Raw genomic sequence first — 24,940 nt, forward strand, 5'->3', positions numbered from 1 at the left:
ATTGCCATTGAACTAGAGTTTGTTACTCACAGCTATAGCGAGGAGTGGGCATGCAACACCACACCCTGAGAGGCCACACGGGAAAGCACTGGGGTCCATCAGGAGGTGGAGGGAGAGCAAGAAACTGTGAGCGACAGGCTTTATTGTGGTTTCCATATGAAGGATCAGGCAAGGCAGGCTCAGCAGGCTTAGGATTGGCCAGTCTGAATGATTTCAGTGGGCTTGGGTCATAGGCCTGTCCCTACTTGTCTAGTACCTGCCCTGGGGTGACTAGGGCAGGGAGATGGTGGTCCTGAGGATAAAAGCCCAACAGAGGAGGTAGTGGGGGATGAGGACACTGGATTGATTGGTTGGCATTTGGAAGGCACACATATGGACGAGCGTTTTAGTATCTCTAAAATTTGGTAACCCTGGCAGGGGCAGTCCCTCCAAAGTCAGCAAGGCCCTAGATGTCAAAGCATCAGGACACAGAAAATAAGACACAATTATTACAGTAAACTCTCGGTACTTTCCACTCATTGTTCTGTGAATCTTAAATTGTTTTTTATAAAAAGTCTATTAAGATAAAAGAAAGTAATATGCAATGGATGGCCCATTTTTGGAACCATTTGGCTCATTAGGAACCAGCCTAATGAGACAGGGTCGTCTGCAAAGGCCCTGGCCCAACAAGATAAGGCCCCTAACCCATCCACAAGCCAGAAGAATCAGATAGAGGCCACTGAGATCCGCATTCCACAGCCTCTGGACTTTCCTGGGCTCACGCATGTGCCCTGGCACTCAGGAGTCCACTGAAGGTGGCCCCAGCCCCATCACCACAGTAAAAATCACACCTACGGTGGAGAGATACCTTGCTAATGATACACAAAACACATGTGGTGGCATGTGGAACAACAGTGCAAGTGCAAGGACAACCCCATCTCTACATGCCTTGACAAGGCCCTCCTCCTCAGCCTTTGCCTAATAAAAAAGCCCCACAATCCTGCTCCCTAACGAGCAGGTCACGTGCGCCTTCCGTTTCTGCACCTGCTCCCTTGTGCCTTTCCTGTGCACAAGCTAATAAACTTTTATTTTCTACTCTCATTTGTTGTCTCTCTTGATTTCTATCCTGAGGGACAATAAGAACTCAATGTGCCAGTAACATTTTGGCAACTTTCCCTGGAATTTTCTATGTCTGTTGGATCTAAAAGAGGGGCATTATGGCTGGGTCTTTGTGGCTCAATCCTCCACCCCCAACACCCTCTTTGAAGGGTGGCTGCTGGACAACTTGCCAAAACCAGAAAATCACCCTACCCTCCAGCCAAATTATGTGTCAAGGATTGATGGGAACCTTGACCCTTTGAATGATGTAAACAAAGAAAAATTTGGAAAGAGCATATGTTGTGATAATACAACAGCAGTCAGCTAAAATGCAGGCTGCTGTCTGTAAGATGTCTTCACTGGTGATCGGAGAGCAGAAACCCTCCCTGTGGCCCTTACAGGAGAGAACTGAGGTGAGACACAGGAGTGGGGAGGCAAACATGTCTGGGGGCTTCTACATAAATGAGCTTTACTCTTCCTTCTCAAAGTCTTGCTAATTAATACTTCAGGTGAGATAATTAGACTTCCACAGACTTTGCAATTTTAAATACTCGGCTTTTAACTGGGACCCCGCTTCTCCCCATCACCTGCAGAGAGAGACAGAGAGACAGAAAATGGTGTTTCTTTCCTGTAGTTCTTGCCTCTGGTTTCCCAGAGCTCTTAAAATCTCCTAATCTCTTGATACTAACTTGGAAACACTTTTGCTAACAGAAATCTCTTTTTCTATGTCTTTCACAGAGGTCTGCTTGCATGGCATTAAGAGCGAAAATGCTGGGTGACTGGCAGATTCTGTTATGCTGTGGTGGAAATTTTTTCCATTAGCTTGTTTTTATTTTTAGAGAACATCATTGAAACCTGTGAGTAAAACAGCCTTAATTCCTTCATGCAAAACAATGTCTTGCCAAGGAAAATGACAGAATCTATAAAAGCCTCTTTTACTTTTCTGCACAGAAAAGCCATTGTCATTGAGTCAAGAAAAGATTTTGATATCTCTGAAGGGAAAAAGGAGTAAAACCTTTAGATACTCCAGCATCTCAAGCCACGTTTGTCTTCCACCCAGTGACATGAGGTTCCTGAAAGTTTTCCAGGTATGTGAGAGTGCCTGGAATGACTGACAATCTCCAGTTTGGGAGGGATGCTCAATAGAAACACTGAACCAGATATGGAAGGACAAGTGCGAAGAGTATAGGTCTTCTGTTAAAAACATTTTTTTAACATATCAAAAAAAGAAAGGCTCTCAAGAGTCCTCCCTCCAGACCAGCAGGACGCAGCCCTAGCTCTCTCGCTCAGGCAGGAGAAGGTGGGCTGAGAGAGCCCCGGCAATCTTCAGATTGTGTGGTGGTGTTTTCTCCTTTCATTCCTGCTCCACTCTGACTTCATTTTATAATAGGCTGAGTCATGTCATGATTAGTCGAGATGTTTCTTTGAGAGTGTTCCAAGCTGCCAAGAATATAGTGTCCCTTCTCTTTTCTGCATCAGTCCTAGTTAAAGGATGCCTCATCTAATCAGGAGGCATTAACTGTGCTCAGAATCCTCTCAGACTGCAGCAGGCTCTTAATCTGTCTCTGATGTTGAAGATTAATCATATTGCAAATGCCTGTGATAAAGTCCAGTTATTTGCCCTGCATTTGCTTAAGATCATGCAAATATCTTGTGACAAGCTGCCCCTACCCAGGGTTCTAAGACCCTGCACTGAAGGCAGGGGCTAGCCAGTGCCCACATGTTGTTACTAGTCCCACTGTAGGTAAACTGCAGCACAGAAACTACTGGTGGTCCCTCCACAAACGTTGCATCACCATTCTCTTCTTTCTGCGAAGCTCTTCTGTCTTCTGAAGTCACATTTACAAGCTGAGATACGTTCTGTGTTTCATCATTTATGAAATTGAGAAGGGAGAAGTCACCTTTCTTGTCTTTGGTTACCCTGAAAGCAGGTGTGCCGTTGTTAAGAGAACAGGAATAAAGTTCTTTGTTCCAGTTAGAAGGGAACATGAATAAGGTACCTTGTACTTGGAATATAAAAGAATAAATAATGATGCTGCTGGCTCTGAAGAAGGGATGCGGCACCTGGAGAGAGGTGATGTGGATTGAAAGGATTGCAGACTTAGCGTTTGCTGCAGGACCTGGGAGATCTTTATCCAGCTTTCCTATATTTTGTTTTGTTTTGTTTCTTCTTTTGATGGAAGGAAAGGTTTTGAGAGATAACTCTAGGCAGCTGCTTTAACAACCTCAAAACTAGAATACTGTGTTGGGGAGTTACAATATACTTCAATTTGTTTTGCTTTCACTTTTATTTTAGTTTTTTGACATTTAGTCCTGTTTCAAAAATGGTCAATTAAAATACAAAGATAAATGCAGAGAGATTCTGTTCATATGTCCCATGCAGTGCGATGACTAGTCTCGGCTTCAAACCTGCACGCTGAATTTTTTGGAAACCATTCTGTCTCCTAACAGTGTTTAGTTGCTTTTATCTCCTCAGTTTTGATTTTTTAAAAAATGTTTCTCTCCTTCCATGTGAAATTTCATTTTACAAAAAGAACTGATGACAGACATTGAGCCTGGCAGCTCCTCCATCCAGAGGAGAGAAATGAAGAGCAATGCTGAGAGCTGTGCTGCATGAAATGCTTTCCCTGCCCACCCTCCCCCAAACCCTAACTGGCTCTAAAAAGACATTGTGAGAACAGAAACTGTGCACTGACCTTTATACGGTGATTAAGCTACACCTCATCTCCTGTGTTTTCTAAATAGACAGCAGGGATGTTTTCTCAAAAGGGAGAGAAACTATTGCCAACAATCTCACGTTATCTGGTTATTTTTAAGGTCACTCACAGCCCTATTATCTACTGCTCCCTGGTAGCCCAAGGGATGGGCTCAGAGGACAGTCCAATATTTTTAACATTAGTCTCTAAAGGCTTATCATTGTGACTTGGCCAAGGCAGGGGTAGCTATTACAGACTTCTTTCTGATGCTAAGAAGGGATGGAAGTCCCTTTTTTACCAGTTGGTGGCTGATGTTGGCATGTACATGAAAATGAAAGGCATGGCACATAGCAAACAAAATGGCTATTTTAAATGTTGTTGTTCAGTTTAGGAGTCTACAAATTAGACTATTAATGCTAAATTGGAGACTCATACATAGTAATGAACTTTGAAGTTTCGTTTAGAGTTGAGTTAAGAGAGACCTATCATTTTGTGTTAATACAGACAAGCCGGTCTTAGGGAATGACAATGGGAAGATATACAGAGTAAGTGAGCACAGAAAAAAGCTTTTACAAGCTATTCACGTGGAAGTCAAACAGTCGTGAATGTGTGGGATTTCTTCCAAAATGCTCACATTCAATGTGTGTCACTATCTATGATAGCAATAAAGGACAAGTTTGAAAAATTGCCTGCAGTTCTCTTTGCTCTAATTACTTTCAATGAGGATGTAGATAAATTGACTAATGGTGGATATGGAAGACTTCTCTTGATTAATGTGGATAATGATTTGATAAACAGAGAGCATAACATGTTTCCTTGTATTTGATAATTTCACTAGAATCTATTGTCTAGGATCACTGAGACTGACCTGTGGAGTTTATAATCTCACATTAACATCACATGGGCAGTGTGTGACAGCCTCAGGAATGCATGCATAATATCCTAGTTTTCCATAACATTCATGCATTGGCTATTAAATCCTTAATTCAAAATAATGGGCAACATTTATTGAGTCCTTACAAGGTGCCAGCTACTATGATAGATACCGTATCCATCTTTAATATCACAACATTACTTTGAGGAGTTACTATTATTATTTTCATTTTACAGAATGAGAAACTGAGGCATGGGAGAAGGTGGTGGAGTAGAATTTCAAACCCAAGTAATTTGACTTTAAAACTTATGTTCTTCATTACTACACTAAATTTTCTGTAACCACAACTTTACAAACCTCCATGAATAAATCTACAATTTAAAATATTTCAAATGCTTTGATTTAAATTTTCCAATATTACATTCTGATGTAACAAATCTCAAGATTATCCACGTCATTTAATTTGTCTACATTGGGTTAGACATTCTTGAAAATGGAACTACCCTCATCAGATTTTCTCTAGAAGCTTGTACTTCTTAAAAGGAACAAATGAATACCCTCACTGACGTTATCATTACCATCCCTGCCTATTCACTGAGCCAAAAAATATGCTAAGCATTGGTCACAACAATCTCATAGACTACTTGCTTGTGGAATTTGTCCATTTTTAATGCCACTTCAGGTTTCAAAATATAAAAAGAGTAGTATCACACAAATGGAAGTGGATTGCTGTAGACAGTCTTATTTCATCAGGTACGATCACTTGGTTATTTAGTACAACTCCTTAGAAAGTTAAGCACATGGCCCAAGCCTTTTAATGATGGCATGAGCTATTTTTCTCTAGCGTTTCCCAGCCCTAATACTGGCAATGTGCTTTCCACAGGAATTGCACACTTAATTGACTACAGGCTACGTTGAATATTTGTCCTTCCCTGACAGAGGAATTCAGGTTCCTCTGGCTGTGTGCTTGAATGGATGGCTTCATTCATCCTGACCTTGTAATGCTATTGATGCAACAGGAATACTGAGCTAGGTGATTCTCTGTAAAACTAAGCACAGATGAAGCACTTAGGGTAAGGTTGGGTGTTGTCACCACGATTTGAAATGACAAGTTCTGATGGGATTTGTATAGCTGAAAAGAAGCAAAGTGGAGTCACAGGCACACAGTTTTTCTGAAAGCTCTTCAATGAAAAGTGGATAGCCAGTGACTAAGCAGCCATGAGAAGTAGTTGATCTATTCAGTGACTGTTGGTAGCAGTTCTGCTATTCTATTTTCCATTCCATGTAAACCAAGGTAAAGAGTTTTGGTATCAGGCATGAGACACATACAGATAGTCATAGACAAACTGAGCTTGTCTTAATGATCTTATTTCTTTGTCTTTTTCTTGCTACTTACATACCCAAAAGCAAGATTTTAAAGAATATTAATATCTGCTGTCCAGTGATTACTATACCAATGTATGCCAGGCACCAGCCACTATAAAAAGGAGGAAAGGAAGTTATCAGCTCATGCAACTAACTTACTAAATCATCGATTTCATCCTCTCGACACCCTAAGAGTATGTAGTGTCATTGTCACCAAGTACAGTGAGGAAGCTGAGGCTCCCAGAGAGCGAGCGACTTACCCAAGTCCCATAAGTAAAAACTAGCATAGCCACCCTTCACACTTGTTTTACTGGCTTCACAGTCCACTCACTGTCTTGACCATTATGGCCCTACCTCCATAAAACAAGGAATTTCGCATCCAGTGGAAAAGAATATGCATTGAGGAATTTTTCAAGTCTAAGGATATATTTCCTTATTAATTCAACAAACATTTATCTAGATACTATCACACGCACATCATGTGCTGCATGCTGAAGAGATAAAGTCATAGCAATAATAATAGTGAATATTCGTTGAGAGCTTGCTATTGGCCAGACACTGTAGTTCACTCTCTCATTTAAATCTTACAACAATATTATGTAGTAGTTACTATTATTTCCCAAACTATTTTGTTTAAAAAAATTGAAGATTAGATAGTTTTGGCCACTTACTCAAGGCCAATGAAGTGGTAAGTGGTAAAATGAAATCCCTGGAAGTGCAGAACCCAAGGTCTTAAATTTCAAATTAAAAAAATGAAAAGTCAAGAAGTGACATTACAGATATATGGAACATCACGAAGATGGAACTGCATGAAACTGGATGGGCATTTGGAGAATGACTAATACTGGAATTGAGGCCTACGTGATTCAAAGCAAGTTGTATGCTGTTATAAGAAAGCAAACAGAACTGTCAAAGGGTTTGTGTGCAGTGGAGAGACATTGATATGGTCTATGTTTTTTTTTTTTATGCTGTTGGCTTATGATCAATATAGCTTAAATTTCAAGTTCTCTGTTCTGTGGTAATAGATTTTTATAATTCTTCATTCCTCAACTAGAGATCCATTTGAACCCGATTGTATTAAGCAAAACTCTTTTAGTTTTTTGTAATAATAATCTCCTCAAAACCACTTAAACAAAGGAGAAAAAGAGGCCAAGAATGTGGGTGGGGGAAGGTGTTATTATGTCAGAGGTAGCTACATCAGACATCTCTGTTTCTAGATGTTCAAAAGAGGTCATAAAAACATATCTTTCATTCACTCCATCTGTTGTCTCTGCTTTGCTCCACAGGTGATGGCAGAGATGATTCCCCAGGCTTACCTGGTCCCTAGTGTTCATGACCAGCGTGAGATAAGCTCCCTATTCCTGGGTTCATATGGATACACGGTAAAGGATTCTGCTAGGTCATATGCCCACAACTGGTCTGGTCCCAGTCAAGGGGAATTCTCATTGGCAGGAAGAGGAAGACCTTGAGCTTGATGATCCCACCGGGCTAGGAAAGGGTAGTTTCCAAAAGGAAAAGATGAGTTCTCTTCCCTCACAGTGAAAAGGGAAGCTGAGTAGGCAAAAAATAACAAATGCCCCCTACACCAATGCAGATGCCTGTAGGATCTGAAGGGAATGATAAGAAAAAAACTCATTACCCCTGTCGCCCCATGTGGCCTTCCTTGGACACAGAAATTCCATTGTTACTGACTTCCTTAGGATAAGGCATTGAGAGCTCTTTTTAAAATGACAACTATGTTATATGGGAAGGCAAGCACATTAAACCATTGTCACCCATTAACAGTTTATTAGGAAAGAGCTTTTCAGATTATCCGTTTTATCTCTTAGCTTTGCCCAGGGCAGGCTCTGAGTAATACATGTTTCTGAAATGGTGGGTTCAGTTAATAGGCAAAGACAAAAAAATTGACCTTTGAGGAGATTAATCCTGTACTGCATGCTCAAGAGCAGATGACAGTGAATTCAGAAATCCTGACTGCAGTTTACCCTTAAGTTATTGGGACAACATCAAGAGGGAGCAGTGTCCAGACACTGGACGTAGTTATGACGGCTTAACGTTCAACAACATGTACCTGGCATGATGTGAGGCACATTACCTAAATTATCTAATCTGCTTGAGAACTGTCAGGCACACACTGTTATTATCCCCATTTTATGAGGGAGGAAGTCAAATAACTTAATCACACAACTATTAAACTACAGAGCAGGATGAACACCCAGGGCAAGCTGACTTCAAAGCCTCATTGGCGCTATCAGGCCACGCCAATACAGACGCTACAGAAGAAATGTGTCCATTGAGTGAGCGTTCACGTGGATGGAACCTGGGTGTCATTCCAAGTCTGAGGCCCTTGAATGCTCTGGGGTTTTCAGAGACTCTTTGTGGGAGGGCATCAGTCATTGTTTTCAAGGCATGTGGCTCTCTCAGCATGCCTTTATGGTTCTTCCTCCAGTTATTGGTGCTTGTGTCTGTTTGCAACTTCCTGTTAAGAATATTTCCTGGACATAAAAAGATTATATAGCTAATAAGAAAACAGCATAGAGGAAAATCACAGACAGCTTGTCACCAATACCAAATGACAGCTGGAGCCTAGTCTACTGGCTCTATTTGTCTTTGCTGGATGAGGACTATGACAGGGCAGGTCCCTGTGTCTGCAGGTGGAACTATAGCCCCAGCCACTGGGAACCCTCCCTGCCATCGGGGGAAAGCTCTGTTGAGACTGCACCCTGTGTCCTACCATACCCACATTGCTAGTCTTAGGCTTAGGGAGTACTTTTTGTAAATAAAATAAAATAAAATAAAACGATAGATTTAGTTGTATTGACCTTGGGAATCTGGATGGACATTCATAAATTGGCACTGTTTGGATAGCCTAGAACTTGTATTTTGCATGTTAACACTTTCTATGTTTTCCTAAAGTCTATCTACATCTGCCCATACTCCCATTTTTCACCTAGATCTGGAATCCTGGACAATTTTCCTCTCAAGCAACAAGTAAATTTTAGGAGGTGAGTGAGTTTTATGTCATAATTACCCTAGGGCTCACAAACCACATTTCTGTCAAGTAGGTGTGCTGGCTGTGCAAGCACCCAGATGCACATATATACTGAGGTTGAACCAAATGTTTGCACAGCTTCAGCTATAATAAACATCTAAGATACTTTGGATCCTACCTCACTCCTTAAACACATGCAGAATAATTCTGGTCAGATTTGATATTTAAGTTTCAAATGGGAGTTCTTTACATGAGTGATAGTAAACCAAGGACCCACAAAATAAATGACTGATAAATTTGATGTGATAAAGGAAATTCTAAATGGAAAAAAAACTAATAAACACAGACAAAGGTAATAAAAGAAAGACAATGCCTTATAAACAGGCAAAAGTATATAATATAAAAAATAATTAAGTGAAATATTACTCAGCAATAAAGATAGAGAAATGATTGATGAATGTATTATACACAACTGTATCATGCAACATAAGGGCATTCCTTATGCTGAGTGAAGAAAGCTGATCTCTAAATGTTATGTTCTGGGGGCTGGCCCCATGGTCAAGTGGTTAATTTTGGCACACTCTTCTACAGTGGCCCAGGTTTGTGGGTTCAGATCTCAGGCACAGACCTATACCACTCATCAGCCATGCTGTGGCAGCAAACCACATGTAAAATAGAGGAGGGTTGGCACAGATGTTAGCTCAGGGCTAATCTTCCTAAGCAAAAAATAAAAACAAAAAAAGTAAAGGTTATGTACTGTATGATACCATTATATGACATCCTTGAAGTGTCAGAACTAGCGAGATGGAGAATAATTAGTGGTTGCTGGGGGACAGGGATGGGGGTGGGGGGTAGATGTGACCAAGGGGTAGTATGAGGGAGTTCCTTTGTGCTTCTGTACCTTGATTGTAGTAATAATTATACAGATCTATACAAGACATCTGTACATGGGATAAAATTCCTGAGAACAATTACCCACACCCACTACACCCACAAAGGAGTGCATGTAAAAACTGGCAAAACTAAACAGGATCTGTAGTTAACAGCATTACATCAGCACGAATTTCCTGATTTTGATATTATACTGCTGCTATATAAGATGGCATTTTTGCAGGAATCTAGGTGAAGGATTTGTGGGGCTCTATGTACTATTTTTTCTTTCTCTTTTTTCTTTTCTTTCTTCTTCTTCTTTTCTTTTCTTTTTTTTTTTTTTTTTTTTGCTGAGGAAGATTAGCCTTGAGCTAACATCTGTTGCCAATTTTCCTCTTTTTATGCTTGAAGAAGATTAGCCTTGAACTAATATCTGTGCTAATCTTCCTCCGCTTTATATGTGGGTCACCACCACAGCATGGCTGAAGAGCTGTCTAGGTCCACCCCCAGGGATCTAAACCAGCAAACCCAGGCTGCCAAAGCTGAGCTCACTAAACTTAACTGCTACACCACAAGGCTGGTCGCTCTATGTCCTATTTTTACAACTTCCTGTGAGTCTATATAAGAATTTAAAAAAATAGCATTAAATACTCAAATCCAACCTACTTAAAGAAATGCAAATTGAAATTGTGAGACACTATGTCTTACTTATCATGTTGGAAAAGTTCAAAAATAGTTAATGTTGGGAGATGTTATGGGTTTAGTTGAGTCTCCTCAAAGCATGTTGAACCCCTTACTCCCAGTGCCTGTGAATGTGACTTTATGTAGAAATAGGATCCTTGCAGGGGATCCAGGTAAGATGAGGTCATCAGGGTGGGCTCTAATACAATGTGACTGGCGTCCTTATAAAAAGGGGAAATCTGGACGCAGAGACAGACATGCACAGATGGAAGACATGTGCAGGTGCAGGGGAAAGACAGTGATCTATAAGGCAAAGAATGTCTAAGGCTACCAAAAGCTGAGAGAGAAACTGTCCCAGCTGGACAAACTGGAACAGATTGTCCCTTGCAGCTCTCAGAAGGAACCAACCCTGCCAACCAACACTTGGATCTCAGACTTCTACCCTCCAGAACTGTGAAACAATAAATTTATGCTATTTAAGCTACCCAGCTTGCGATACTTCGTTACAGCAGCCCCAGGAAACTAATACAGGAGAAGTACAGGGAAAGAGACACTTGCATGTACTACTAGGGAGAGTAATAAATTGGTGCAACTCCTTTGGAAGGGAATTTGGCAATATTTCTCAAAATGTAAAATCACATATCAATCGACCCTTTATTCACATATCAATTCTACTTCTGGGAATTCATCCTAAGGATATACTCTTGTATTTTTCCGCAGATGCATTTTCAACAATGTTCATTGTAGTGTTGTTTTTAATAACAAAATCCCTAAATAACCTAAGTTTCCACCCAGAGTAAAATGGATAATAAATTGTGTGATTCCGTGTAACATTATACAGATCTATGATAACTTCTCAGCACTTCAAAAATCCTAAAGCTCTGGAACACTGAAGTTTTAAAAAAAAATTGCAGCAAACTTATTTGCTGGTGAAACCTTTTCTATGTTGTTGATAGTCTACTCATTCCAGGCCGGGTAAATAGTTACCTGTTACATTGCAAAAACATCAGCAGGGGTGAATAAGAAGTGCCTCCTTGGACCTTTTGGGAGTTTTATTATATAGAGCATTATCTTCCTGAAATTTGAAAAATTTTGATACTGAAATACATCTGACCCAAAGGATTTGGAATAGGGGAATGTGAGCCTGTATTCACAGCTGTTAAAACATATGTGATAAAAATATATGGTGCACGTTGGAAAGTCCACAAGGTATATTATTACATGAAAGAAAGCAAAGATATAGGATGGTATGTATAAAAACTTCTTTGGCTAAGTGCTTATATATGCATAGACATAACTGGAAAAATATATAAAAACCTAATTAAGTTGTTCTACTCTGGGAATTGGGATGAATTCTGCCCTAATTCTCTGCCAAAGCTGTCCTGGTTCACAAGGTAGTGCAATAAGGCAGAGAGCTGTTCAGGTTCTGGCATTGGCAGTTGGCTTTCAGTGGCTGGGAACCTTGCTCCACTCTGCTTGACCTTGGCTAACCTTCACCTGATTTGTCTGACAAGACGAGCTCTGAACAATGTGTCCCAGGTGTTAATACATTGCCTTCTTTTGGGATTAGTGTACATTAGATACTCATCTCTAAAGAAATTGATAAATACGATTAGCATGTAAAGGAAAACATATTAGCTTATTGTGCTCAATATCACCAAAAAATAGAATAATTAGTAAATACTTCCGAAATATGAATGCAAATAGCAGAAGTCATGTTAACAACAATAACAAACACACACACACACAACAGGAGATTGTAAAAATCCATTAATAACAACAAAATCTCATTCTTTATTATTTTGCCTTTACCTGTAGTATCTTGTTAAGGACTAACTTTAATTGAATTGAGCCCTTAGAGACCATGTTTGAGGAGGCACATAACAGATTATTAAATAGTTACAATGATGCAAATTAACTCTAGGAAGTTTAGAACTGGAAAGGATCTTAGAGCTAACATAGGTCAACCTTCGCAATTTCAAGATGAGAAAACTGAGGCTCAGAGTGGGAGCAGCTGCCTCAGGACACGCAATAAGGAGAGAGATGAACCCAGAGCACAGGCTCCCTCACAGGTGTTCCAGCACCTTCTCTCTCATGCTCCCTCTCCCTGGCAAACCTGAGTGAAGCTTTAGTGGCTACTAAAGGCTTACTGCCCAAGCCACTCAACCCAGCCTGGTCACCTTGCGCCAGGTTCACACGTGGACTCTCTGTCCTGTCCCACTGCTGTGGGTGGAATAGCTCTCACTTCAGCGTCTGAATATCCAAATGGGGATATTTTTTGTTTTGTTTTAACTTCCAACTTTCATTCCAGGATCCAGGATGGTCCAGAGATTGAGATTATAATCTTAAATGGAATAATAATACTAATTGGTTAATAGAGGGGAAAAAAACATTACCTTATTGTAACATTTCTGTTTTTTGGACATAAACTAGCTATTGGCTCAAATTTATCATTCACAGTTCCTACTGGTAGCCTTTATCAGGTAGTTAATTATATTCATTGTATTCCTATACTTGCCTCCTGGTTTTGCTTTAAAAATCTCTATTTCCATACTGTGTCACTAAGGTACTCTACAAACCCATTATCCTGTCGTGGTTGACTCTCATATGACCCATTATCCTGTCGTGGTTGACTCTCATATGATGTTGTATTAATTCCCTTTCAGTCTAGTTACCTGTTTTTTCCTCCTTTATTCTTTGTTCTTGTCGTGTGCACTCCCAACCCATCTCCTGCTCCATCCTTTGCCTTCTCTCTCCTTTCTCACCCCCCCCCCCCCCCCCGCTGCTTCCCTCCTTCCTCTCTCCCTCCCTCCATCCCTCTCTCACTTTCCCAGTCACCACCTGTGCCCAGAGGGCCCTGATCTCAGCTCTAGCAATCCTGAGGGAAGACAGTCCTTGAAAGACCCACAGGTTGCCCTTCCTCTGCTCCTTCCTCTGTTTCTCTATTAATTCTTTTGCAGGTAGATATCATAAAATCAGCTAAAAATTCACCTTTATTCTTTCATAAACAAAATCCCTAAGTCTCTTTGTTTCTATTATCTGAATGTTTAGATTTTCCTACAATGCCAGGTAATAATTTTCCATAAGAACCAAACCGGCCTGCAAGCTTTTTTAGTACCATTGCTAATGGAAGCACCAGTGCGATCGCAGAGACCCCAGAGCTACTTGCCTGCCGCTGACTCCCTCTGGACACACCAACATTTTCCCAAATGTGTAGATTTTGTGGGAATTTTACTTGAGAATCTGAACACTTCACCATGGTATAAATATATCAGATACAGAATACACTTTGCAAGTCCTTCCTCCCTTTTCTCACAGCTGTTTATTCAGGAGTTGCTAAGGGGCGCTCCTGTGTATCCTATCGGAAACACAATGGTTCCAAGACACAAGTGTTCATCCTTGGTTCTTCTTTTCTTTTGCCCTCTAGGGTCCTGTGAATCGCCGACTGGAGCACAGCAGCCCTCAAGGCATCTGACCTGCAGTCTGCCCCAGCTCTTTCTTTAAGTGGCCAAGAGCATCAGGCTATGAGAACTTAAAACTCAAAATGCCAGATTTTTTGTACAGCCTGTCGCTATTTTCTTCTTGGCTCCCAGATTCTGGTGACTTCTGACTTCCTGTAATTAGGCTTTTCTGGGCTAAAATCTAGAGAGTCCTTAAACGAAAGGGCTGTCTTACCTGTTATAAATGAGAACCCCCCCAAATTAAAGTGCTTGATTCTTCTACCCTGTTACTTTTTCACTTATTTTCCTATCTCTTTGAAGGTCATCAGTATTTAGGCATTAAAGAGAAACCTGAAGAGAAAGTAGACAAGAATGGTATTTTGAAAGCTTGAAGGATTTGAGAAGTAGGCCAGATACTCAGGATAGATACGCAACTCCTCTACAAATTAATACCTATAATCATTTCATCTTATTATAAATAAATAAAGCTTACTAATTTGATTGTAGGATAAAGATCATTATAAGATATTTTGATAAAGTTGGTAATATCTAATGTTGATTGACATGAAAGAAAGCATCAGATGTTCTTACACAGAGATTTAGGGGCACTTTTCAACTCAAAGAAATCCTGATGAAGTTGGCTGCTCTCCAGGCCTTTGCTGTTCAGGAGAGGAACACACCATCAATAAGAAAATGCAGGTATATATGGAAGTGGATTCAATGTGGCGCTTTGCCTGTGGTTCATTTGATTAACTCTTCTGGAGAATGGTAATATCTTTCATTTCTTAATCTAAAATTCTAAGTTGATACACAACAACATTAATTTTGTAGAGTCTAAAATTTCAAACTTAGAGATCTTCAGTGCAATGCGTGCATTCATTTTGCTGGAACCTCAAGGCACTTGCGCAGAGCCTCTAGGGACTGACCAGGAAGGCCCAGCAGAGCCCTCCCTTCGTCATCCACAGACTCTTACACATGCCTCTGTCGTGGGACTTAGTCAGCACACTTTTGTTTGTGCATATCTCTGTCTCCTTACTTAGACTGTTATTGGTGGATTATGTTTTATTCCCATATCTAATGCAGTGCCTGGCACATATAATTCCTCAAAAAAGTGCAGAATAAATGAAGAAACAACTTATATCATGCAAGTACCTCTTAGCAAGTCAATACCACAGCACAGCTCCTTGAGAAACCATGGCTACACAAAGCAAGATAGGTTCCTGGTGTAGCAGCTGTTCAGTCACTAGGTGCTTAGATAGAGATACTATTTCTATGTCCAGGTAACAGGTTATGAGGAGTGAGGGTGAGGTCTGTGCCACAGGAGCAGCACATAAGCAGCAAAAGTCTGCAAAGATAAAACCGCTCCCGGCCCGGCTGCGGGAGTTTGGTGAGACATCTGTTGTGAGGTTGTGTGAGCTGGCCTCCCTCTCCCCAGTAATAAACTACCACGTAGGAAACATGGAGGAAAGGGCCCAGTTTTCAATCTCAGTGTAGCCATTTCGTAGGTCTAACATCTCAGCAAGTCCCTTAACTACATTGAGCCCCCCAAATCCTTATTTGTAAAAAAAAGAAAAAACAACGTAGTAACTACATTATTGTTGCCGTAAAATAAAATAAAATTATAACTTACTGTTGTAAGAATTAAATTTTATGAAGCATGTGAACATTTCTAACATCCTGCCAGACATATTTTTAGTGCTCAAGTAATAAACGGAAGTAGAATCCAAATCTGAATGTTGTCTCTGAGGAATTTATATTTTCCTTATGGGAAGACAAGTTTGATTGCATCAGAAAGTTAATAACAAGATATGAGCTGTTTTGGGGAAATATGGATCATAAATAACTTGATGGAATGCACCTCTTCTATAAAGCATGATTTAGCGATTGCCCTGCTGGGCAAAAGGGGCACCTGTTTCTAAAGCCATCTATGTTGCCCTGAGGTCACCCTACACTTTGCTAAAAGAAGTGCGTGGTACTAAATTATCTCTATTTTGAAGATATAAAGAAATGCAAAGATAGAAAGAGAAGTAGCTTTGTAAGGTCACACAGTCAATTAGTGACCAATGAGGAAGATAATTCAAGAGTCTGGATTCACAGACTACACTCAGCTATATTGTTTATCTTGGAGGTACAATTGGAGCCCAGGTGTGATAAGGCGATGGATTCTGTTTTCTTAGCACTGGAAGCGAATGCCAGAATGAAACAGACCAGGGCTTATGTTTTATATTCATTTGACTTTTCCTTGCTTTGCTCCCCTTGAAACATTACATCTGTAATTTTTTAAAGCTGCCATTATAATGTGAATAAAGCGTATTCTCTTTCCTCTTCTTCCTCTCTCTTCTGATCATTGGAAACCACAAAAAAGCAAGTGAATGTGATAGAAATTAAATCTTGGCAGTGGGTATTTGTTTAATGTATTGATCCTAAGTTGCTATTAAGAAAATAATTAAACCATGATTTGGGGGCGATTTTATTTGTCTGTTATGTGTGAAGGACATTTATTTGCACTAGTAGAAAATTAATAAAATTTGATGCTGTTATATGATATAGGGTATATCTAATCAAAAAAAGATAAATTTGCTAATCTAACTAGATATTATTAATTTTTAAAAAGCAACAAAATTATTAATTAGCAAAGAATTCAGTTCAAGCCACTGGACTCTAAAAGTCAAACAGTTGCTTGTGTTTTTTCTTTTCTTTATAAATTCAGCATTAAAATGTTTTTCTTCTTTTGCATTACATTGTCATTGGAGTTCATGTTGTGTTTCTTTTATTATCACAGAGGCTGCAAATCTTTATTTTCAATATTCTAGTCTCAGAATAGGAAATGATATTCAGCACCAGGGCCTGCGCACTCACTTAGAATGAGAATGTGTTCCATTTGGAAAGCAATTGCATAGGAAGCAGCAGCACTGGAGCTGGAATAATTCACATTGGCGAACTTGGCTATATGATAAAAACATTGCTGAATTATTGGTACAATCCTGAGATCAGGATAGTGCCTTCTTATGCTTTCCTTTCTTTACCTCCCTCTGCCAAGGTCAGAGTGTAGTCATATTTTGATGATTTTGAATTTCAGCATTGTAGCACATTTGCATTTTCCCTATTTTGAGAAAAGAAATCGTGCTGTGTTATAAATGTTATAATGGCAATGTCAGGGTAAAGAAGCCCCCCTCCTCTTTTTTCCCTTGACAAAGTTTTTGTTTTTCCAGTGAGAGACAAAACGGTAAAGATGGATTATAATTCCCTTCTTTTTAATAATGAAGAACACATTTTATAAAAGGCATTTAGAGCTGCAAATTAGCAACTACACCTGCTAATTGATTTTTTGATTTTTTAAAATGTATTCAAAACAGGATTTTGGAGAGAGGTGCAGAAATCTAAAACATGAATCATTTAATTCTCTAAATATTCAGTTAAAGAGTTCAGTGCAATTTCAAACAGCAAAGAAAAAAGTATCACTGTTTCCCCCAGGAGAGATGCTGTAATTTCTTACGATTTGATTCTTTTCTTGTTTACAGATTTCCTCTAGTAAGCTATTCTTTAAACTTTCTATTGAAATATAATATGCATAATACAAATGAACGTGTCTATGTAACCAGCACCCGGGTCAAGAAGCAGAACAAACCTGGTGTCCTATAACCCCCTTGAGCTCTGGCAGCCACTGCTCACCCGCACGGCGGTACTCACCACTCTGACCTCTGTCAGCAGAGATGAGCTCCACTTGTTTTTGTATTTTATAGAAATAGAATCCTACTGTATCTGCTTATAGTCGACTTTTGAACTCTCCTTCCCTTGGCTAGGTCCTAAGTGCCTTTGTGCGGGACTGCTGTTGGTGGGGGCATCCCTTTGTCCACACTGAAATTATTAACAAAAACCTTATTCTTCGGCTCAATTTAAGTCCATGAAAGTACAAAGGAATGAGAAAGAATCTGAAAGTTTTATATTTGAACGAAATTTGAAGTCTGATTCCTCCAAGCTCTGAGGTCCTGCGATTCACAAAAGAGTTTTTTAGAAGTGCATCTAGGCTTCTGCTTCTAGCAAAGATCGAGTAGTCCTATTCATTCCAGTCCTCCTGACAACTATAAAATGCTGGAAAAAACACAGAAAGAGTCTGAAAGGTATGAAGAAGGCAAACTGCCTCGGAACTCAGCACATGAGAACACGTGCAGTACTGACACCCTGTGTCTCAGTTTTGCCTCTCATATATCCTGGATGGGGTGGCAGAATCTTCAATTGTAAACACCAATAGGCACAGATCAAAGAAGCTCCAAGAAGAGCCTGTTCCTCTTAGCCAGGACCCTGGGGAAAGGCTGGTCTAACAGAACAGAAAACTTCTTTTGACAATGTCTTCCATACTGCAGACAAACACCAACAGAACCCTCTCATGCCCGTGGTTTCAGCAGGCTTGAGAGGGGAGCTGATTTTCCAAACCACTTTCCCACCCACATATGTAAGCAGTAGTGCTTTGAAGCCCCTTCCCCATAGAGACAAGCAGTGCTCCAATCCCCCTACCAGGGTAAAGTCAATCAGGTCTAGCTGTGAGCTGAGCCTTCTCCCTCACCAAGCAGCAATATGATATGACCTTGTGAGGAAAGTGAAGCTATTCAGCACTCTACATCATCCCCCACTCAATGTCAGTGGTGCCTAGTGGGAAGCTGAACCTGCTCACCTACCTGGCATCAACCAGGGGAACAAGGTGGTGTGATATAGGGCAAGTTGACACTCCACTGCCTCATCTCCCTATCCCCAATGTCACTGGGCTTCAGTGAGGAGCTGAGCTTCTGCCTTATTCTTGTAGTAAAAAAAGTGTTTTTTGAGTCAGTCCTCAGCTTCCCCCTTCCTTAGTGGCAGTGGGGCTCAGTGGAGAGCCAAGCATATACTCCCTCTGGGAGACAACAAGCAGTCTCAGTAGGTACTCACTTTCACTGGGAAGGTAAGGTATCAGCAGGGCTTGGGAAGAAGTTGACCTTTCACTCCACTCATCTTCAACCAGGCAGTGTGAGCCAGCATCCTCTTTTGCCATGGTGATGTTGATGGCGCGCACCAAGAAGCTGAACATACTCACACATCAGGTCCTCAAATTATATCTCAACAGGATTGTCTGCTTAAAAAGAGGGAAAAAAATAAATAAATTATATCCAGAGCCCAGCGTACAATGAAAACCACTCAGCACACCAAGAGCCAGGAAAATCACAACTTGAAGAAGAAAAGTCGACCAGCATATGACAACATTGAGATGAATCAGATATTGGAATTGTCTGTCAAAAATGTAAAACAACTATCATAAAACTACTTCAACGAGCAATTAAAAATTCTCTGGAGCCAGCCCTGATGGCCTAGTGGTTAAAGTTTGGCACACTCCACTTTGGCTGCCCAGGTTCCATTCCTAGCCATGGAACTAGACCACTTGTCTGTCGTAGCCATGATGTGGTGGTGGCTCACACAGAAAAACTAGGAGGACTTACAACTAGTATATACAACTATGTACTGGGGCTTTGGGGAGGAAAACAAAAAAAGAGAGAGGAAGATTGGCAACAGATGTTAGCTCAGGTCAAAACTTTCCCGGGGAAAACAAAAATTCTCTGGAAACAAATAAATAGAAAATCTAAGCAAAGAAGCAGAAGCTACATATTTTGTAAAAATAACTAAATAAAAATTATAGAAGTATATCTCCAATAAATGAAACGAAAACTTGATGGATGGTCTTAATAGTAGAGTGGAGATGGCAGAGGAAAGAATCTGTGAACTTGATTTATTTTGTGAACTTGATTTGACTTGAGGACAAATCAATAGAACTTATCCAGTTTGAACAACAGAGGGAAAATAGACTGAAAAAAAGAAAAAAATTATGAACAGAGACTTGGGGCCCTGGAGATATTAACAAGAAAGGTTATGTTCAGGTCATTAGAGTCCAGGAAGAGAGGAGACAGTGAGTGGAATTGACAAGGTATAATTAAAGAAATAATGACTGAAAACTTCCCCAGTTTTTGTGTGTGTATGAGCAAGATTGTCCCTGAGCTAACATCTGTCACCAATCTTCCTCTTTTTGATTGAGGAAGATTATTCCTGAAGTAACATCTGTGCCAATCTTCCTCTATTTTGCATGTGGTATGCCATCACAGAATGCCCTGATGTGGGGTATGTAGGTCCGCACCTGGGATCTGAAGCCGTGAACCCCGGGCCACCGAAGTGGAGCACGCAAACTTAACAACTACACCACTGAGTCAGCCTCTAAAACTTACCAAATTTTGAAAAAAGACCCCATAAACCTACAGATTCAAAAAGCTAAGTGAACCCCAAATATGATAAATACCTAAAAAAGAAAAGAATCACTTTGAGACATACCATTAACTTCAGAAACTAAAGACAAACAGAAAATCTTGAAAGCAGTCGAAGAGAATTACATCCTAACTCTAGGGGAAAAACAATTTGAATGGCCACGGATTTTTCATCTGAAACCATGGCTGTCAGAAGGAAGTGGCACAATATTTTTCAACTGTTGAAAGAAAAGAACTGTTAATCATGAATATTATATCTAAAGAAAAGATACTTCATCAATGAGGTAAAATAATGACATTTTCAGGTGAAGGAAAGCCAAGAGAATTTGTTGCTAGCACACCTTTCCTTAAAGAATGACTAAAGCAAGTTCTCTAAACAGAAGGGAAATTATATGATAGCTCAGAACTTCAGAAAGGAAATGAGAACATCAGAATGAGTAAAAAGAGGGGTAATATGGTACACTCATGAATTTCTGAAATAGTATATGAAGGTTGAAGCAAAAATTATAACAATATGGTCTAGCCAGGTGGCATAGTGGTTGGGTTTGCTTGTTCTGCTTCTGTAGCCCAAGGTTTGTGGGTTCAGTTCCCCGGTGTGGATCCATACACCACTCATCAATCCAAGCTGTGGTGGGATCCAATATACAAGGTGGAGGAGGATTGGCATGGATGTTAGCTCAGGGACAATCTTCCTCAAGCAAAAAGAGGAGGATTGGCAACAGATGTTGGCTAGGAGCCAATCTTCCTCACCCCCTCCCCCAAAAGTTACAACACCATCTTATGTAGTACTTAATAGGTGTAGAAGAAAAGCTTAATACAAGTTAAATACTTAAGGCTAGTTAAAAAGTGGGGCGGGTAAAGGGACCTAAATGGAAATGAGGTTTCTACACTTCACTCCAAGTGTTAAAACATCCATAGTAGTAAAGTGTGATAAATTATCTATAATATTGTAATACTTAATAAAGTGATATCATGAGTAACCAAAAAGAAATCTTAAAATATGTTTAAAAGCCCACCTGTATAAAATCTACAGCTAACATCATACTTAATGGTGAAGGATTGAATGTTTTCCCCCTAAGATCAGGAAGAAGGCAAGGATGTCTTCTCTCATTACTCTTATTCAATATAGCTAGCACGGGGTGTCCTACTAGAGCAACAAGCCCCTTTCCTCCCCAAAAAAGCATACAAATTGGAAAAAGAGAAAGAAAACTCTCTCTATTAGTTGATGACATGATTGTATCCGAAGGAAATCATAAGGAATCTACAAAAAAAATCTCTAGAACTAATATGTGAGTCTAACAAGTTCACATGATACAAGACAAACAGAGAAAGCATTCACATTTCAATATATTAACAACAAACATGGGGAAACCAAAATTAGAAACACAATATCATTTATAAATTTTACAAAGAAGATGAGATATTTAGGTATAAATCTAATACAACATGTACAGAATATGTGTCCTGAAAATTATAAAGTCAAGAAATCAAAAAAGATCTAAATAAATGGAGACACATGCTGTGTTCATGGATTAGAAGACTCAGCATAACAAAGGTGTCAATTCTTCACAAACTGGTTTGTAGATTTTACATGATTCTTATCCAAATCCCTGCAAGGTTTTCATAGTCATAGACAAGCTTTTCTAAAATTTATATGGAAAGGCACAGGGCCTAGAAAAATTAAATTAATCTTGACAAGGAAGAATGTAGTTGGAGAAATCATTCTACCTGATGTTAAGGTATACTCTATTGCTACAGTTTTCAAAATAATGTGGTATTGGCAGAGGGATAGATTCAGAAATTAATGGAATAGAATAAAGAACTCATAAGTATAACCACACAATTATGTCAAACTGATTTTTGACAAATATGTAAAAGCAATTTAATGGAGGAAGGATAGGCCTTTCAAGAAATGGTACTGAAGAAATTGGACATCCATGGGCAAAACATTGAAATTTGACCTACATCTCACACATTATACAAAAGTTAACTCAAAATGGATCCTGGAGTTAAATGTAAAATGTAAAATTTTAAAACTTTTGGGAAAAAATATAAAATCTTTAGACTTAAGGCTAGGCTAACAGTTTTTAGAATTGACACCAAAAGCATGATCTATAGATGGAAAAATTGATAAATTTGACCTGATCAAAGTGAACTACTTTTACTCTTTGAACGACCCTGTGAAGAGACAAAAAGACAAGCTACACACTGGGAAAAGTATTTGCAAACCATATATCCAACAATGGATTTGTATCTAGGGAAAAGAAATCAAAATTCAATGGCAAAAATAAACAGACAATCCAATCAGAAAATGGGTGAAATACATAAACAGGAATTTCACTGAATAGGTTGTGTAGATGACAAATAGTACACGAAAAAATGTTTAACATCATTAGACATTAGAGAAATGCATATTAAATGCACAACACATTATACACTAGTTAGGCTAAAATAAAAAATAGTGATGGCCTCAAATGGGAGGATGAACAGAAATCTGATTACTCATGCTTTGCTTGTGGAATGTGAAAGAGTATAGTCATGCAGGAAAACAATTTGGCAGTTTCTTACAAAACTATTTATGTTTATGCACTTATCACATGAACCAGTAATTGTACTCTTGGGCATTTATCACAGGAAAATAAAAACAGGTTTACACAAAGTCCTATACATGAATGGTCACAGCAGCCTTATTCATAATTGCCAAATCTAAGGACAAAATGTCCTTCAACAGGTACATGGTTAAACAAATAGTGGAACATCCAACGTCATTGAATATTACACAACAATAAAAAGAAACAACATATTGTTGCATACAACTTAGATGAATCTCGAGGGACCGAAGTGAAGAAAGACAATCTCAAAGTTCACATACTGTTATTCTATTTATATAAAATTCTTGGAACGACAAAGATATAAAGACGAAAAACAAATTAGCAATTGCTAGGAGTTGTGAAGGGGGAGAGAGAAAGAGGTGGTTGTGTCACAAGGCTAGCATGAGAGATCTTTGTGATGGGACTATTCTGTGTCTTGATGGTGGTAGTGGTCACATGAAGGTACATGTGATGAAGTTGTATAAAACTAAACATACACACTCACACAACTGAGTTCTTGTAAAACTGGTAAGATGTGAATAAAGTTGGTGAATTGTGTCAATATCAATTTCCTGGTTGTGACATTGCATTACAGTTATGCAAGATGAAATCATTGGGGAAAACTGGGTGAAGGCTATGTGGGATTTCTGTATTATTTCTTACAACTGGATGTAAATATAAAATTACCTCAGAATAAAAGTTTTAAAAAGTGTATATCTTGATTAAATACAACAAAGTCACAATCCATGGAAGAAATAATTGGTAAGCTGGACTTCATTAAAATTAAAAGCTTAGGCTTTGCAAAAGACAATGTATAGAGAATTACAAGAAAAGCCACAGACTGGGGGAAAATATTTGTAAAAGACACATCTGATAAAGGACTGTTGTTCAAGATATGCAAAGAACTCTTAAACTTCAGCAACAAGAAAATAAATAATGTAATTAAAAAATGAGCCAAAAATCTTATCAGACTCCTCACCAAAGGAGATATACAGACGGTAAATAAGCATATGAAAAGCATTCAGAGGGCCAAAAGGTACTTCAAAAGATGTTCAACATCACTAATCATCAGGGAAATGCAAATCAAAATCCACAATGAGATAATCACCTCACACCTGTTAGAAGGGCTATTATCAAAAAGTCAAAAAGTAATAAGTGTTCAGAAAATGTGGAGAAAAGGGAACCCTTGTGCACTGTTGGTGGGAAGGTAAATTGGTGCAGCCACTATGGAAAACTGTACAGAGTTCCTAAAAAAATTAAAAATAGAACAAGCACATAATCCAGCAATTCCGCATCTGGGTATTTAGTCAAATAGAATGAAAACACTAATTGAAAATGATATATGTACCCTCACATTCATTGCAGCATTATTTACAGTAGCCAAGATATTGAGACAACTTAAATGAGAATGGAATGGATAAAGAATATATGGTATAAATATACAATGGAATACAATTCAGCCACAAAAAAGAATGAAATCTTGCCATTTGTGACAACATGGATGGACCTTGAAGGCATTATGTTAAGTCAAATAAATCAGACAGAGAAAGACAAACACCATATGATCTCACCTATATGTGGAATTTTCAAAACAATAACAACAGTAAAATACCAAGCTCTTAGATACGGAGAACAGATCAGTGGTCGCCAGAGGTAAGGAGTGGGAGGTGAGAGAAGTGAGTGAAGGAGGTCAAAAAAGTACAAAATCCCAGTTATAAAATAATTGTCATGTACAGTACCATGACTACAGTTAATAATACTGTATTTGATATTTGAAAGTTGTTAAGAAAGTAAATCTTAGAAGTCCTCATCACAAGAAAAAACACTTTTTTGTAACTATGTATGGTGACAGATGATAACTAGATTTATTGTACTGATCATTTTGCAATCTATAAAAATATCGAATCATTATAGTGTATAGCTGAAACTAATATAATGTTATATGTCAATAATACCTCAATTAAAAAATACAGATCTTTAGGGGCCAGCCCAGTGGCATAATGGTTAAATTTGTACACTCCGCTTCAGCGGCCAGGGGCTCGCCAGTTCAGATCCCAGGCACAGCATGGACCT

At 39.1% G+C, this 24,940-nt stretch overlaps 1 long non-coding RNA gene across 1 annotated transcript; it reads left to right on the plus strand.

Annotated features, from left to right (window-relative positions):
- The first annotated feature begins 1,399 nt into the window (after positions 1 to 1,399).
- Positions 1,400 to 15,641, plus strand: LOC139075612 (uncharacterized). Its single transcript, XR_011526217.1, has 6 exons — positions 1,400 to 1,490; positions 1,816 to 1,934; positions 2,029 to 2,165; positions 7,299 to 7,394; positions 8,967 to 9,017; positions 13,983 to 15,641. It is a non-coding gene; the product is annotated as an uncharacterized lncRNA (long non-coding RNA).
- The last annotated feature ends 9,299 nt before the right edge of the window (positions 15,642 to 24,940 follow it).

Source organism: Equus przewalskii, chromosome 14 (assembly GCF_037783145.1).
Source record: "Equus przewalskii isolate Varuska chromosome 14, EquPr2, whole genome shotgun sequence".
Lineage (NCBI taxonomy): Eukaryota > Metazoa > Chordata > Mammalia > Perissodactyla > Equidae > Equus > Equus przewalskii.